The sequence below is a fragment of the Ambystoma mexicanum genome, chromosome 1p (genome assembly GCF_040938575.1).
Source record: "Ambystoma mexicanum isolate Mex_15411 chromosome 1p, UKY_AmexF1_1, whole genome shotgun sequence".
In the NCBI taxonomy this organism is placed as follows: Eukaryota; Metazoa; Chordata; class Amphibia; order Caudata; family Ambystomatidae; genus Ambystoma; species Ambystoma mexicanum.
This window is the reverse complement of record NC_090921.1, coordinates 783,164,632-783,179,339: the sequence shown is the minus strand read 5'-3', so window position 1 is coordinate 783,179,339 and position 14,708 is coordinate 783,164,632.

The following is a 14,708-nucleotide window of genomic DNA, read 5'->3' as shown; positions in this document are numbered from 1 at the left end:
CTGCCGTTTCCGGGTGCCGGTAATGGTAAGGTGAGTTTGCCGGTAACCCACCGGGAGTACAGGCAGGTTACCAGCAAACTTGTGACGAGGACCATATTCTTTGTACCACTCAGGGGTCCTCATTACGAGTATGGAGGTAGCCATAGTGCTATTAGCGCCATGGCTGCCTCCATACCGGGCTCCAATACCGGGTTCCTGCAATGAGGACTTACCGGGTCATTCTGACATAGGAGGACCCGGTAATTCCTCCTTGCAGGAACCTATCCCCATTCCCATTTGAGCCCCATAGGTCCATAGGGCTCAATGGGAATGGGGAGGGAGGTAATAACGGGCACATTACAAATGGCCCGTTATTAGCTCCCTTGTCTCCTCGCGGGACCCGCTAGGGATGCCTGGTTTTACCAGGTGTCCTTACAGGGACCCGCAAAGGGAACCTCGTAATTGCGCATCCCGTAACAAAGGGTGCCGGTCGCGCATCAGCACCCTTCATTACGGGAGCGCAAGCCTCGTAATGAAGCCCAGGGATTGTTACCGATCGGGAGGGCCTTCTCTGACTAGAACTGCCCCTATCAGCCTTTTCACTGCATTCATTTGATCACTTTCCTCTCTGGTTCCTGCGGGTTTTCTGTACCGGGAGAATCTGCTTCTTCAAAAGCTCCAGTTTCAGTAGTCTCAATTTTTGGTCCGTTGTGTACCTTTAATATTCCCTGTGTTCATATTTTCTTCTGATCCTTCATTGTCCATTCTGGTGAGTGCTGTGTTTCCTTTGTGTTCCTTTATTTGCTACAACTTCTTCTAAGTTCCATTTTTCCCATCTGCGGTTTTCACATATCGCTTCTTCGCCTCGTTTATTTCTATTGACGCGCTGTAGCGAGATAGTGGTCTTTTGTCCTTGTGAGGTAATCCCACTTTCACCCAGTCTCCTTGTTGTAGATCATGCATTCTTACTGCTTTTCTTGTATCATAAATGTCTTATCTCCTTTCTCGAATTCTTCCCAGTCTGCACCAGTGCTCTGTTTGTTTGTTCACCTGAGGATCTGCAGCAACACGGCGTGTTTGTCCTGTCCTGTTTCTACCTCTAATCTTACTTAAACAGACTTCCCGCACAGAGCGGAGTCCGGCACTGAGTCCCAGTCTGCCCCAGTCCGTGTCGAGCTGCGGCGAGTCATGGCTGACTCATCTGAGACTGGCCCCCAAACACGGCACAAGACACTCCAACAGCGCCATATGATCAATCCTTGGATGCAGGGGCGCCGAGTACGGGGGGGCTCCGGGGCCCGAGCCCCCCCCGGCAAAATCGAGTGGGGGCTGAGCCCCCCCCGGGCCGGAGAGAAGTGATGCAGTATCGATGGCCCTTTCCATCGATACTGCAGCACTTCAATCTGGCCCGGGTAAAAGCGCGAGAATGTCGGATTAAGTCCTCCCCTCTAGGACTCCTATTGGTGTATGGTCCTGGAGGGGAGGGCTTAGGGGCGAACCGGAAGCTTCTGTGTTTTGCTTCCGGTTCGCCCATGTTTAAAGCAGGAGCGGCAGCGGCAGCAATAGCAGACGTTTCCATCCAGAGAAGCAGAGAGAGCAGAACGTTCGGAAAACGGCAGCAGCAGGTAAGTGATTTTATTTTTATTTTGTTGCCATGGTTAGGGGGTGGGCGAGGTTCCAGGGCACACAGTGCTCCACTAGGGTAGCATCAGGGGCCCACAGCACCCCAAAATGAGAGGAAGCGGGCACTCAAAGTCCCCCAACTAGGGAGACATTTAGAATCTGCAGCGCCCCAAGAGTTGAGGTTCACAGGAAAGGCCCCAGGGGCCCACAGTGCCCCAACCACGTCGGTTCCAGGGCCCCACTGTGCTCCACTAGCGTGGCATCGGTGGCCCACAGCACCCCAATATAAGAGGAATAGGGGACCGACAGGACCCGCACTAGGAAAGATGTCAGGGGCCTAAACTGCCCTAACTAGTGAGGTGGACCCAGAATGCACGAACTAGGCCGGTATCAGAGGCTCCTAGGGTCCCAATTAGGGAGATATCGGGGACCCACAGCGCCCTAAGAAGAGAGGGTCCAGGGTCTCACAGGGCTCTAAAGAGGGAGGCTCCAGGCGTTCACAGTGCTGCGACTATTGTGATATCAGGGGCCCACAATGCTCCAACGAGGGTCGCATCTAGGGCGGACAGTGCTATTACGAGGGTGGTAACAGGGGCCCATAGTGCTCGGAGTAGGGTGGCATCAGCGGACCACAGCACCTTAACTAGGGAGATATGGGGCCCAATGCGCTCCAAGATAGGAATCAGGGACCCACAGTGCCCTAGCAAGAGCAGAATCAGGGACCCACAGCACCCTAGCAAGAGAGGAATCAGGGACCCTGAGCGCCCTAGCAAGAGCAGAATCAGGGAGCCACAGCGCCCTAGCAAGAGAGGAATCAGGGACCCACAGCGCCCTAGCAAGAGAAGAATCAGGGACCCTCAGCGCCCTAGCAAGAGCAGAATCAGGGACCCAGAGCACCCTAGCAAAAACAGAATCAGGGACCCACAGTACCCTAGCAAGAGCAGAATCAGGGACCCTCAGTGCCCTAGCAAGAGAGGAATCAGGGACCCACAGCGCCCTAGCAAGAGAGGAATCAGGGACCCTCAGTGCCTTAGCAAGAGAGGAATCAGGGACCCTCAGGCCTAGTACGATAGTTATTGTCCGTTTCCCCCCCCCCCTCTAGGACTCCTATTGGTGTTAGGGGGTGGGCGGGAATGTTTGTTGATTTTGCCGGGGGGGGCTCGGGCCCCGGCCCCCATAGCCCCCCCCCGTACTCGGCGCCCCTGGTGTGCACCAGTTACATTACCTGCCCCAGAAATGAGAGCTCCAAGGATGGACTAACTTCCTGGATTGAGCTTGTACCCAGAGTTAACCTGCAAGTAAATTCCCTCATTCTTAAATCCGAGGATGCAGGGACAATCAGGGAAAAGGCTATTCTGCTGGTTTTCTCTGCATCCTCATGTTCTGAATGTAGTCTTAAGGAGTACACTTTGTACGTAAGGCATCTCCCGTCTGCAGGCGTTGAGACAAATATGCAGGCAATCTGCATATGCAAATTGTGATCAATACGGAGAGATGGAGGAGCTATGAAAGGGCCCAAATAGGCAAACGCACCACAAACTACTGTGAAATTACCAGGCATCTGGACCTCGTGGCCCTTGGAAAAAGACAAAACTAAAGATCACCCCCTGAAGGTGATACATTGATTGGTGAAGAACTAAACCTAATACAACAAAGTCACTAAGCTCAATGCGTGGAAAGTATACCAGATGCGCCTACAGTCATTGATGTTGGCAGCAGCAATGTGACACAAGAATGCTGCCCAAACATGAGTGATTCGAATGGTTTTAAGTCCCAGCAGGGCCGCACTTTTCAAAGGAAATGGTTAGAAACGTATAATTGGCTTAAATATGATGAGTCTGTTCAAAAAATGTTCTGTAAGGTATGTCAGTCTGCTGATGAAAAGGGCGTGCCATTGCCGAAAAGTAGCCGTGATAAGGATGCCTGGAATGCTTTTGTTAAACATGGCTTTAATAATTTTAAGAAGGCCATAGAGAGATGTAACGGCCATCAGACTTCAAATCTTCATCGGGTGGCTGCAGTGGTGCTAGTATCTGTGGAAAGGGGTACAAATGTTGTAGCAGCTCTGTCGTTGGGCCACCTCAAGCAGATGAGGGATAACAGAAGTGCGCTGTTGAATATCTTGACCACATTGTTGGCTTTAGCTCGGCAAGGTCTTGCAATTCGGGGCCATACTGATGAGGATTCTAATTTAAATGCAATTCTGTCGCTTCGTGGCAGAGATGTCCCAGAACTTCAAACTTGGCTTCAAAGAACAGAATACAAATGGATGTCGCATGACATAGTAAATGAAATGCTGGCAATTATGTCACATAATTTGCTCAGTGGCCTAATGAAAGAGATTCATGATGCAAAATTCTTTTCGATTATTTTGGATGAGACTGCTGATGTGTCAATAAAAGAGCAGGTCTCTGTAGTCTTTCGTATTGCAAAAGAGGATCTTCAGGTAGAGGAGATTTTTTGGGGCTTTTATCAAACGTCTAGCACTACATCACAAACTCTGTTTGCCATTTTAAAAGATGTTCTCCTGAGGTTTGGCTATGATATGGAAAACTGTCGGGGGCAGTGTTATGATAGTGCTTCCAATATGGCTGGACATCGACATGGTTTGCAGACATTGGTGCAGGAGGTGGCACCACGAGCTATTTATGTGCACTGCTTTGCACACAATCTGAATTTAGTAGTTCAGGATGCAGCTATGGGCACTGCCAAGTTCAGGGATCTGTTGGTTTTTGTAAGGGAATTGATTGGGTTCATTCGAAATTCCCCAAAACGGCTTGCTTGTTTTGAACGTTGTCAAGAAGAAGGGAGTGTCAAACTGCTTCCATTCTGCCCTACCCGATGGACCGTTCGAGCAAAATCTTTGAAGACTGTACTAGCTAACTACAGTTCTGTAATTGAATTTCTGGGACTTGCAGCCGGTGACCACAATGAAGCGGGAGCAAAAGCCCATGGGTTGCACTTGCAGCTCCATAAACTCGAAACCTATCTAGGTCTTAATCTTCTGTACTTGGTATTTTCCCGTGTTGAAACTGTGAACACTGCTCTACAGAAGGTCAATTTAAGGTTCCATGAAGCAGCGGTTATGATTGAAAACCTTAAGACCATAGTTGCACAACTGCGTGAGGGATTTGAAGACTTCTTCTCAAAAACCACATCAGCGGCCAATGATTTAGATGTGGAACTAGAGGAACATTTTGTGCAAAGAAGGGCCAGGAAAATCCCACGGCGCCTGGATGAAGGGTCAGTTCCTCATGTTTTTGAGTCTCCCAAAGACCTCTATAGACAAGGTTATTATGAACTCATGGACCTTACATTGGTAGCTTTGTCAGAACGTTTCAATACAACTGCATGTGACCATATGGTTAACATTGAACAATTTGTTACAGGGAATGCCTCCAGTGATTATGTCATGAATTTTTATAAGACTGACTTCCCTGAATGCAATCTAGAGTTGCATAGAAATATGTTCCTTGAACTTATACAGAGGGATAAGACTCCGGTTATGTGTTTTCAGGATGTCTTTGACTTGTTCCAAGGTGAAAGGGGTCGTCCTATGCGCAATTTGTTCCCAGAACTGGCACGACTGCTTCAAATTGCAGTAACCATCCCTGTATCCTCTTGTTCTTCGGAGCGTTCATTTTCATGCCTTCTGCGCATCAAAACCTACCTGAGGGCTACAATGGGCCAAGCTCGATTAAATGCTGTTGCTTTGCTGCATGGACACAAAGATGAAGCTGCACATCTGGATGTTGAGGCCATTGCAGATGAATTTATTCAACGAACTGTTGTCCGTAAAAATACATTTAGCCTGGGGAAGGTGCTGCAATAAAAACAGTTCACCTGTTCTCCTCTACAGCAGCACTTGCTTGGTTTTAATCGGTAAACGTCTTTACTTCTCGTTTCCCTTGAATTGGGAACTTTTTTTGTGGTGGTGGTACTCCACCTTGCAGCTGTACCTTCTGTTTAGCAATCATTTCATTCTCCCATGTTGCTCTGCCTTTTGAGAGAGGGCTACTACAACCTGGATGATTATAGAGGGGTGGAGTAGGGGCAGTGATAGCTTACTGGAATGCAACTTGAAGGCTTAAATCTCCTTCTTTCTTGACTTTAGTATATGCAGTACATGCTAGCCAATGTTTCCACTGTTCTGCACTGCGCGCGACCCCACCCCTGCGCGCCGTTGCACCAAGTTGGCGACAATATGCAAATTTTCGGTCATGGCCAGTGATGTCACTTCCTGTATTTGAGGCCCCCCCGGGAAATTCATAAGTCGGCTCCCCTGCTTGGATGGCAGCAAAACAATCAGGAGCAAGTCACGTCAACGTAAGCAAACTAACTGTAATCTTGCTGTTGAACATTTCTGCTGACTCTCGTGTGGAATCGTCTGCGGCATCTTTGCTGTGTTCTCCTCGAGTGCCGGCGCTAAGTCTTCCGGGTTGTGAGCTTGCGCATGCTATTGAAACTTTGAACCCTGACTCGCTTGCTTCAGTTATACAACCCCCAACCACGCTGCTCTCTTTAAGCAATCTTGAACCGGTTTCTAGTCCAATTCCCGGTGAGGTAAATATCTTGGCTAGTGCCGACATTTTGGATGTTTATTTTTCACCCTTCGACATCACTGATGCCGATTTAATGGCTCTTCCGAACATTGACATCCCGACCTGTTTAATAAATCAAAACCCTTTCATTTGCCCTAGCGGCATTCCTCTCTGTCCGTGACTCAACATGGAAATCTTGCCCAAACGTCCACGGAGTCTAGCGACATAAGACCAAGGCATTGCTCGATCTCCGGTGCTTCGACCAGGGACGAACATGAAGTCTCCTGCAAAAAAATTACATCACTGCTCCTAGGAGGCGTTATTTTTTCCGACTCTGCAACTGTGCAGATAAACGACAGTTCTCTGCTCCTGAGCGTCCCCGTCTGTGAAACACCTTCATTTCCTATTCTGTCACAAAATGCTTGCAAATTGCGTTGTTCCAAGAAGACGACCCAGAAGACGATCCAGACAAGTTTCTTCCTACAAAACTTGGATGCCACTCAAGAGTGTCCCTCCCCGGACTCTGTCCATGCCTAGGCACTCATGAGGAATCCTTCGGAGCAATCATTAAATTAGGTTGCGCCACGTTCGCCCATAGCACCAAACATTGCCTGTTGCAATTCCAAAAAAGCCCTCTTGCCAACGTCGGCCAGACCGTTTTGGTCACCATCGCCTTGCAAACGTTCAGACTTCCTAAAGGCCAATGCAAGCACGCCGATCATGAGTGGCTACAAAGGTCCTTCTAAAAGACCTGGTCCCTTCACATTCAAGGACAAATGGCTGTGACACAAGCTCCAAATGAAGAGGCTACTAATCTTTCTGCTGTGGACGCTGAACGATCATCTAACGTAACTGCAAGGTCTAGCCTCTCTGCCGCTGCCTCTACACAAATTCACAATAATGTCCTCACTGCTTCCTCTTTAGCCATGATTCAATTTGTAAAACTTCACGAATCATTAAATGAGGCGATTCGTGATCAAGGTGCTATGTTGTTAAATCTGTCCAAGAAAATTGACCAAATCGACAAATTCAATGTCTTCCTCAAACAACAAATCCAAACTGAAGCCGATTTAACAGTTCAATGGCATCAGCGGCTGTGTGATCTAGCCTCACGTCATCACTGTCAAAACAACAGTTTAGCTGAAGGTCTGCTAGATGCAGTCAAATGGATGTGCCACAACACAACACCAGAACTTTGTCCAATGCAAATTTATACAATATTGGAAGTAATGTGCATTCAAGTGACTCTAATCCACCTTTGTGTGTTCCCGTTACAACCTTGACCACAAAGCTGCCCGCACTTGCTGCTCAGTCCAATTTGCGTCGGACCAATACGCAATCAGCCATTCTTCACTCCACTCTGGCATCTTGTGTCCCCCTGAAACCAACATCGTCCACGCAGGTGGCAAAAAGTGGAGAATCAACAATTATTTCAGTTCCAAACTGAAACAATGTCGCTGGACTAGCCGTGGAAGCTGTCTCCTCCGACATTCAAGATCAAATTCAGGTTCCAACTGATATACCTGAGAGGCAATTCACCTCTTTTGGCATCTTTACTGGCGCTGCAAAGCCAGCCATTAGCGCCGAGACTGCCAAGTCCTTTGTTCCCGCAAAGGCATCAGCGGGAAAAGTCTGTTCTACAAACTAACTATGAAAAGTACGATGTCCGGTCGCTCAAATGCCAAGAAATTCATCAGGAATTTATCTTCACCTCCCAAAATTAGTTTGTTTAATCGCGACAGAAACGCTAAATCCACAATTCCAGCCCAGGCTGCTAAAGTCGTATCAACATCTTTCACCTGAAAAGGAAAGTCAAAACCCTCACACAAACGGAGACGAATAATTTCCGAGGAGGAATCAACTGACTCAACATCCTCATCTTCTCCAATTAATCTATGCGATTTATCCACCTATTTGCATCACGACGAATCATTAGACGTCCAGAGTGCACCCACAGATCTCAGTTCCCACGCACCAGCCCCTCGAATTTCCCACAATCATTTGCCAATCAACGTAACACAACATACTTCGAAGCTGACAACTGACCGAGCAATTGGAAATAAAGCTGTGGTGGCTGACAGTCACCCAGCCTTGCAAGCTGTTTCAAGCTTAAACCCGAAACTCACTACAAATCAACATAATCAGTGTGTACACTACAAAATGAGGGTACACTTGAATAACAACAGTAAAGCTGCAACTCACACTTGGAAACTATGTCTTCAAAATATCCAAGTGGATGACAACAACGTCAACTTAAACCGGTCGAATGTCTTGAAGTTATTCAAGCGTGTACCCCTACTTCGTACCATCAACTCCGACGACATTAAGATCGTTGAATATGCAACCGAAAGGTCTTCCGATCAAGTGCTTCTGCACATTGTATCTGCCGGAGTGCGCAATATGTTATTAAAGGCTGTTGACGACTTACTCTTCTTTGGCTTCAAAATCATGCTTCAACCAGAATGTGAGAGCTCGCGAGCATTAAAGCACTCACCAGAAGCGAAACAAAAACAATCTGCTCAGGATAGATCATCGCTTCTATGGAAATCACTGAGCAGCTCTCAGAAGTCGCGCCAAGATCAGAGAAACCAAGGTTCCTCTCCATCAAAAAAAGATCACTGCAGTGGGCGATGGGCACAACATTAGCCATGACTGGACGTGCAGGATCGCCAGTGCACCTTCCTATCTTGGAACACACGTGGCTTTAAACACCTATTCAATGACTTTGAGGCCTCCCTTGATAATGTATTTGTAATTTGTCTCCTAGAAACATGGCTACGTGACGCCCTGATGCGCGATGGCATCACAACCTTGCTCAACCCAGCCGAAAAAAACATCAAAGGTCGACCACACTCAGGTTTACTAACAATGATAAAAATAACTCAATGGTGGTCAGCTCCAGTCTCAGTAAATCCCAACCCGTTTGTCCAGGGCACAATCATCCATACCAAAGATGATGCAACCCAACATCGCAAACACTATTGATTATAAACGGGTACTGTAATCCAGCGAAAATCAGCACCAAGAAATTTGTAAATGCGATCACGCAACTAATTGATCAGGCTAATTTAGCCTTATAACAACTTATCAGTTATTTGCTGTGGAGATCTAAACTGTTCTTGGTTCCATTCCGACTCGAAATCTCATATCTACAGGCGTACACCAGACCATGCAGTCTCTGTCAGAGGGCAGATCTGGGCCACAGCCCTGTCAACGCGTAATTGCACGATGCTAAATGGCAACGTCAAAGGCGACGTCCCTGCTCAAGCCACACGGCATCGTGACGCGAGCCACAGTATTCTAGACTACATCTGGGTCTCTCGAAATGTTGAACTAAAGATCGTGGATCTTCAAATCAAAGCGATGAAGCACAGCGATCACAACCTCCTGAGACTCCGATGCCTGATGGAATGGGCCCCTTTTGCTTCAACTTATCAGGTCCCTCTTGAAACCAAAGCTGGCGGCAATCGGCTCAGAATAAATGCAAATCAAATCCAAAATCTTGGTGCCAGGTTTGCGAACCCCGCCTATACACATGGAGCAGATTATACACCCTTGTTAACTGATCATATCATTCGTCTAGACTTGTCTCGACATATTGGGTGCTCCCACAAACACGCATATAGCAACATCATTCATGAGGCAAAAAAAGCACTGAGAAGGGACCTGAGGATCTTTAAAAAAATCCGCCCAGGCATGATGTGTACGAAGCGGTCAAAATCAGAAGGACACGCTATCGCAACTGGGCCAAATAACATGCCATCATAATTGATCAAGATCGTGCTGAATTAATGATGAAATTACTTGTAACAAAAAACACAAGAGAAATCTGGCAGATCTTGAATATGGGCCACACAAAATGTACTTCAGCAACTGCAAATACGATTTCAGGTGCCAACTGGGAAACACATTTTTCTACTGTGTTTATGAAGCCTCATGAAGAGCCAGTTGTGATGACCAGGTGTCTCTTGGGCAGTGGAAATGTCGTTGGAAGAAATTGAACGAGCCATTAAAGGTTTAAAAAACTAACATGCCGCTGGCCTGGATTTGATCACGAATGTGATGCTCAAAAAACATTCGAAAGACTTGCCTCTCTTTATCAGAAAGCTGTTTTCACAAATTGCATCATCAAAGCAACTTCCTGAGTCATGGTCCACGGCAATTGCGGTCCCCATTCATAAGAAGGGCAATTGGGACGACCCTTCCAACTATCGCCCAATTGCCCTTCTCGTCAGTATTGGCAAGATCTTCGGCTCAAACCTGCGACACAACCTCGCTTCTTGGGCACAAGCGTCTCTGATTCCAGATATACGCCAAACAGGATTTACAAAAGGAGTCGGAGTTGAGGTCAATTTGTTGATTCTTACCATCATGAAACTTGAAGCCATGAAAATAAATGATAAACTCCATCTTTCATTCATCAACATGAAGCAGGCTTTTGATAGTCTAAACCGGGGAATGCTTTGGGCAAAACTGTCTAACTGGAAATGCTCGGTCGACATTCTCGAACCAGTCATGGCCCTTCATGCGCACACCTCTATTTGCGTAAGACTAAACAACTGCGGGGAGTTATCCGACTCCATAATAACCGCCAAGGGCGTCAAACAAGTGTGCCCACTCGCCGCTGACTTGTTTAAATTATTTCTGGCCGATCTGCTCATACATCTCGACCAGGTCCAGTGTTTTCTGCCAAAGATAAATAATGTGCCAGTAAAATGTATCATCTATGCAGATGACCTCGTCCTGATGGATCGCACTGAGATTGGACTCCAGCGTCTGCTTAAGAATTTACACGAGTACCTGCCCATTAATGACCTTCAGATAAATATATCGATAACCACAATTCTGACAATTGGCAGCTCGAGTATAAAGAAGGATAAATCCTTCAGGTGGACGGTTGCGGGCGAAACCCTCAGTTCTGTGTCCTCTATAAGGTACTTAGGGATCCACTTTAACAACTCAGACATTACTGGGTTGTTGAGCTAAAAACCAAGATGACGAAACTTGCTCTGCAAGGCGCCAAGATCAACAAAGAATATGGCAAATTTTCCATGGCACCCGTCTTGACCTTTTACCTTCAAAAAGTGGTTCCAGTCATTGGGCCTCATTACGAGGTAGGAGGTAGCCATGGTGCTATTAGCACCATGGCTACCCCCTTACCGCATTCCGTGGCCGGGTTCTCAAAATAGGAACTTACCGGGTCATTCCAACCTTGGAGAACCCAGTAAGTCCCCATTCCGAGAACCATTCCCCATTCCCATTCGAGCCCCCACAGGGCTCAAGGGGAATTGGGATGGAGCTAATAACGGGCCCGCTAATAGCGAGCCCGTTATTCGCTCCCTGGTCCCTCAGCGGCTCCCGCTAAGGGTGCCTGGTAAAACCAGGCGCCCATAGTGGGACCCGCTAAGGGACCTCGGAGTACGGAGGTAAGGGGTTTACCGGCACCGGTAAGGGTACCGGTGCCGGTAACCCCTTACCTCCTACCTCGCAATGAGGCCCATTGTCTTCGGCGCAGAGGCCGGCTGGAATATAAAAGAACAAACTTGGCAGACGCTGGACGGGCAGTTCTGGCGTCATGTTTTGAAATCGCCCCAGTCCACATCCATGACAATGCTGAGACATGAATTGTCATTGAATTCTCTTCACATTAGAGTTGTGTGGAAATCTATTACTGTAATACGAAAAATGTTTCTTGACTCACCGACGCCTGCAAACCAGATTTTTACAATTGAGACTAACAACACGCAACCCAGTCTACTAAAACTATGGGTCAAAAAGTTACTTGCATTTTTGACTGCCGCTGACATCAACAAACTTGAACTCCTAAAGCAGCCACAATGTGCCAAGAAAAAAATTGATTCCTGGGCCTGGATAGTAAATAAAAAAAACAGGAAAAACTGCATTTTGCAATCTACTTAGGTGTTGATTGGAAAAAACTAAGACTTCGAACGAACACACTGAGAACAAATAAAATTCTCTGGCAAAAACACGACAAGGCAATAAAGGACAATCTTTGCCGCTTTTGTCGCATCAACATCGAATCATCCAAACATTTAATAATTGATTGCGAACAAACTCGCAACCAACGTTCTTTACATCTTGAGAAATGTGCACCTCTTGATGAAGACATGGAAGCATGGTGGTCGGTGATTATCGGGGAACAATATCAAAATTACCTGTGCGGTAGTAGACTACATGGACATGCTTTTCAAAATTGAACCTTAAAGAAACCTTACAACATGGACGATGTGCAGACTCTAGCTAATTTAATAGGAACGAGTTGTAATTTATTCGACCTAATTATTTGTACTGTGAATCCTGAAATTTCACTTCAGTGATTATTGTGACATGGAGGTCCAATCGACTATTTGAAAGTAAATTGAAACAAAAGTTTGAACCTTGTGTTTTAACCTGTAGCTTTATCAATATAAAAAATTTAAAAAAATACACATTCCATGCAACAATACTTACAAAAAGTAAGTAATCTTCGATTTCATGGAAAAATGCAGTGATCCTGTCCTACTCATGAAGTAATACAAACATTCAATTAATCCTCATCTCATTCAGTAATGAAAAGTGCAGTTAATACCCCATGCTTAGTAGTAATATAGTGTACTATTCTCCCCCTCAGTTTTACCCCAACCCTGCACACCACACGTCTGCGGTAGGGTTCTGTTACCAACGCACACATAATTTTGCCTTAGACACTCGAGGTATTTATTTGTCTCATTTATGTAAGCTATACCAAACATATGCAGGCATATATCAAAGCGTTCTGCTGAGCCGACTGTGCTACCTCCGACTCCAGTGTTGTTCGGTCGCGCAGGCTCTTGCGTGCCCCCACGCTGGTGCATTGCTCCCCTGCTGTGCGGTAAGGCGGTGGCCCACTCAGTGCGTAGCATCCTGCATCACCACATTACCTTCTTTTGTAATTATAACCAAGATCAGTCTAACAAATAGGCCCTCATTACAGGTGAGCCCGTCCAGTATAAATGCGGGGAAAAATGCTGGTACTAACGGCTCCAGCATTTATACTGGATCGGCTCACTCTGAGTCTGCCGGGAGGGGCAGTGAACTACCGGCAGACAGCCCTGCAGGGAGTTCACGCCCCTACCAGCAGAGAAATGACTGAATCACCGGCACCGTTCAGAATGGTGCCAATGATCCAGTAGTTCCCATCCGATTGAGTCCTATGGGATTGCATGGAATGGGAATTTACCGCCGTTGCCGGGTGCCGGTAACGGTAAGGCGAATTTGCCGGTAACCTACCGGGAGTACAGGCAGGTTACCAGCAAACTCGTGACGAGGGCCATAGTCTTTTTACCACTCAAAGATTCTTACCGATCGGGAGGACCTTCTCTGACTAGAACTGCCAATATCAGCCTTTTCACTGCATTCATTTGATCACTTTCCTCTCTGGTTCCTGCGGGTTTTCTGTACTGGGAGAATCTGCCTCTTCAAAAGCTCCAGTTTCAGTAGTCTCAATTTTTGGTCCGTTGTGTACCTTTAATATTCCCTGTGTTCATATTTTCTTCTGATCCTTCATTGTTCGTTCTGGTGAGTGGTGAGTTTCCTTCGTGTTCCTTTATGTGCTACAACTTCTTCTAATTTTTCCCATCTGCGGTTTTCACATATCGCTTCTTCGCCTCGTTTCTTTCTATTGACGCGCTGTAGCGAGATAGTGGTCTTTCGTCCTGTGAGGTAATCCAACTTTCACCCAGTCTCCTTGTTGTAGATCATGCATTCTTACTGCTTTTCTTGTATCATACATTTCTTATCTCCTTTCTCGAATACTTCTCAACCATTTTATTCGCCAGGGCAGGTGAAAACAGAGGATCTCGTTTTTGGTAGGTTATAGCCTATTGAAGGACCAGCAAGGGGCTTGGAAGGTGAGTGAACTGACTCCATAGCAGGTGACGACGTCAAAAGTGTGTGAATTTTCAATATTGGTCTTGGGTTGGTCGTTTTTTATCCTATTGATGCAGGGGATAGTCAAGTGTTTGTTTTCTTTTACGCATCTTAAAGAAAGGTGGAGACCACAGGGGCACGGACAAGATAATTATTATTACACATTTTTTATAAAGCGCAACACGCCCCAAGGCCTCAGTGCACACATAGATGGCAGCATAAATGCCATGCTCCGGCTGCCCCGATGAGGAGACCAACAAGGAGACACCCCCCGAAATCTCTCATGGTGCTGATACAGGCGGCAAGAAACCTTCTGATCGAGGGACCCAAGCAACGCAGCTCATTGCACCCTGCAGGCCTGCACGGAGGTGACTTTTGACTGGGCCTTGTCAGAGGCACCTGCCACGTGAGGAGTCAGAGGCTCCGAGGACTCTAGCAACTGGATCACCTGGCTCAAAGAGCCAATGAAGAGGTTTTCACTGGGTGGGCCCCCAAGTGAGAATAGCCAAACCAAAGACCCTGAGAGGCCTGAGGCGACCAGGGGTGGAATCAGGCACGAGGGAAGTCAATTGTGGGCAGAGGTTTGGGACACACCCAAAGAAGGATGCATGCAGTGGGGGGCCTGGATGACCATCAGGCCTCACCGTTTGAACCACG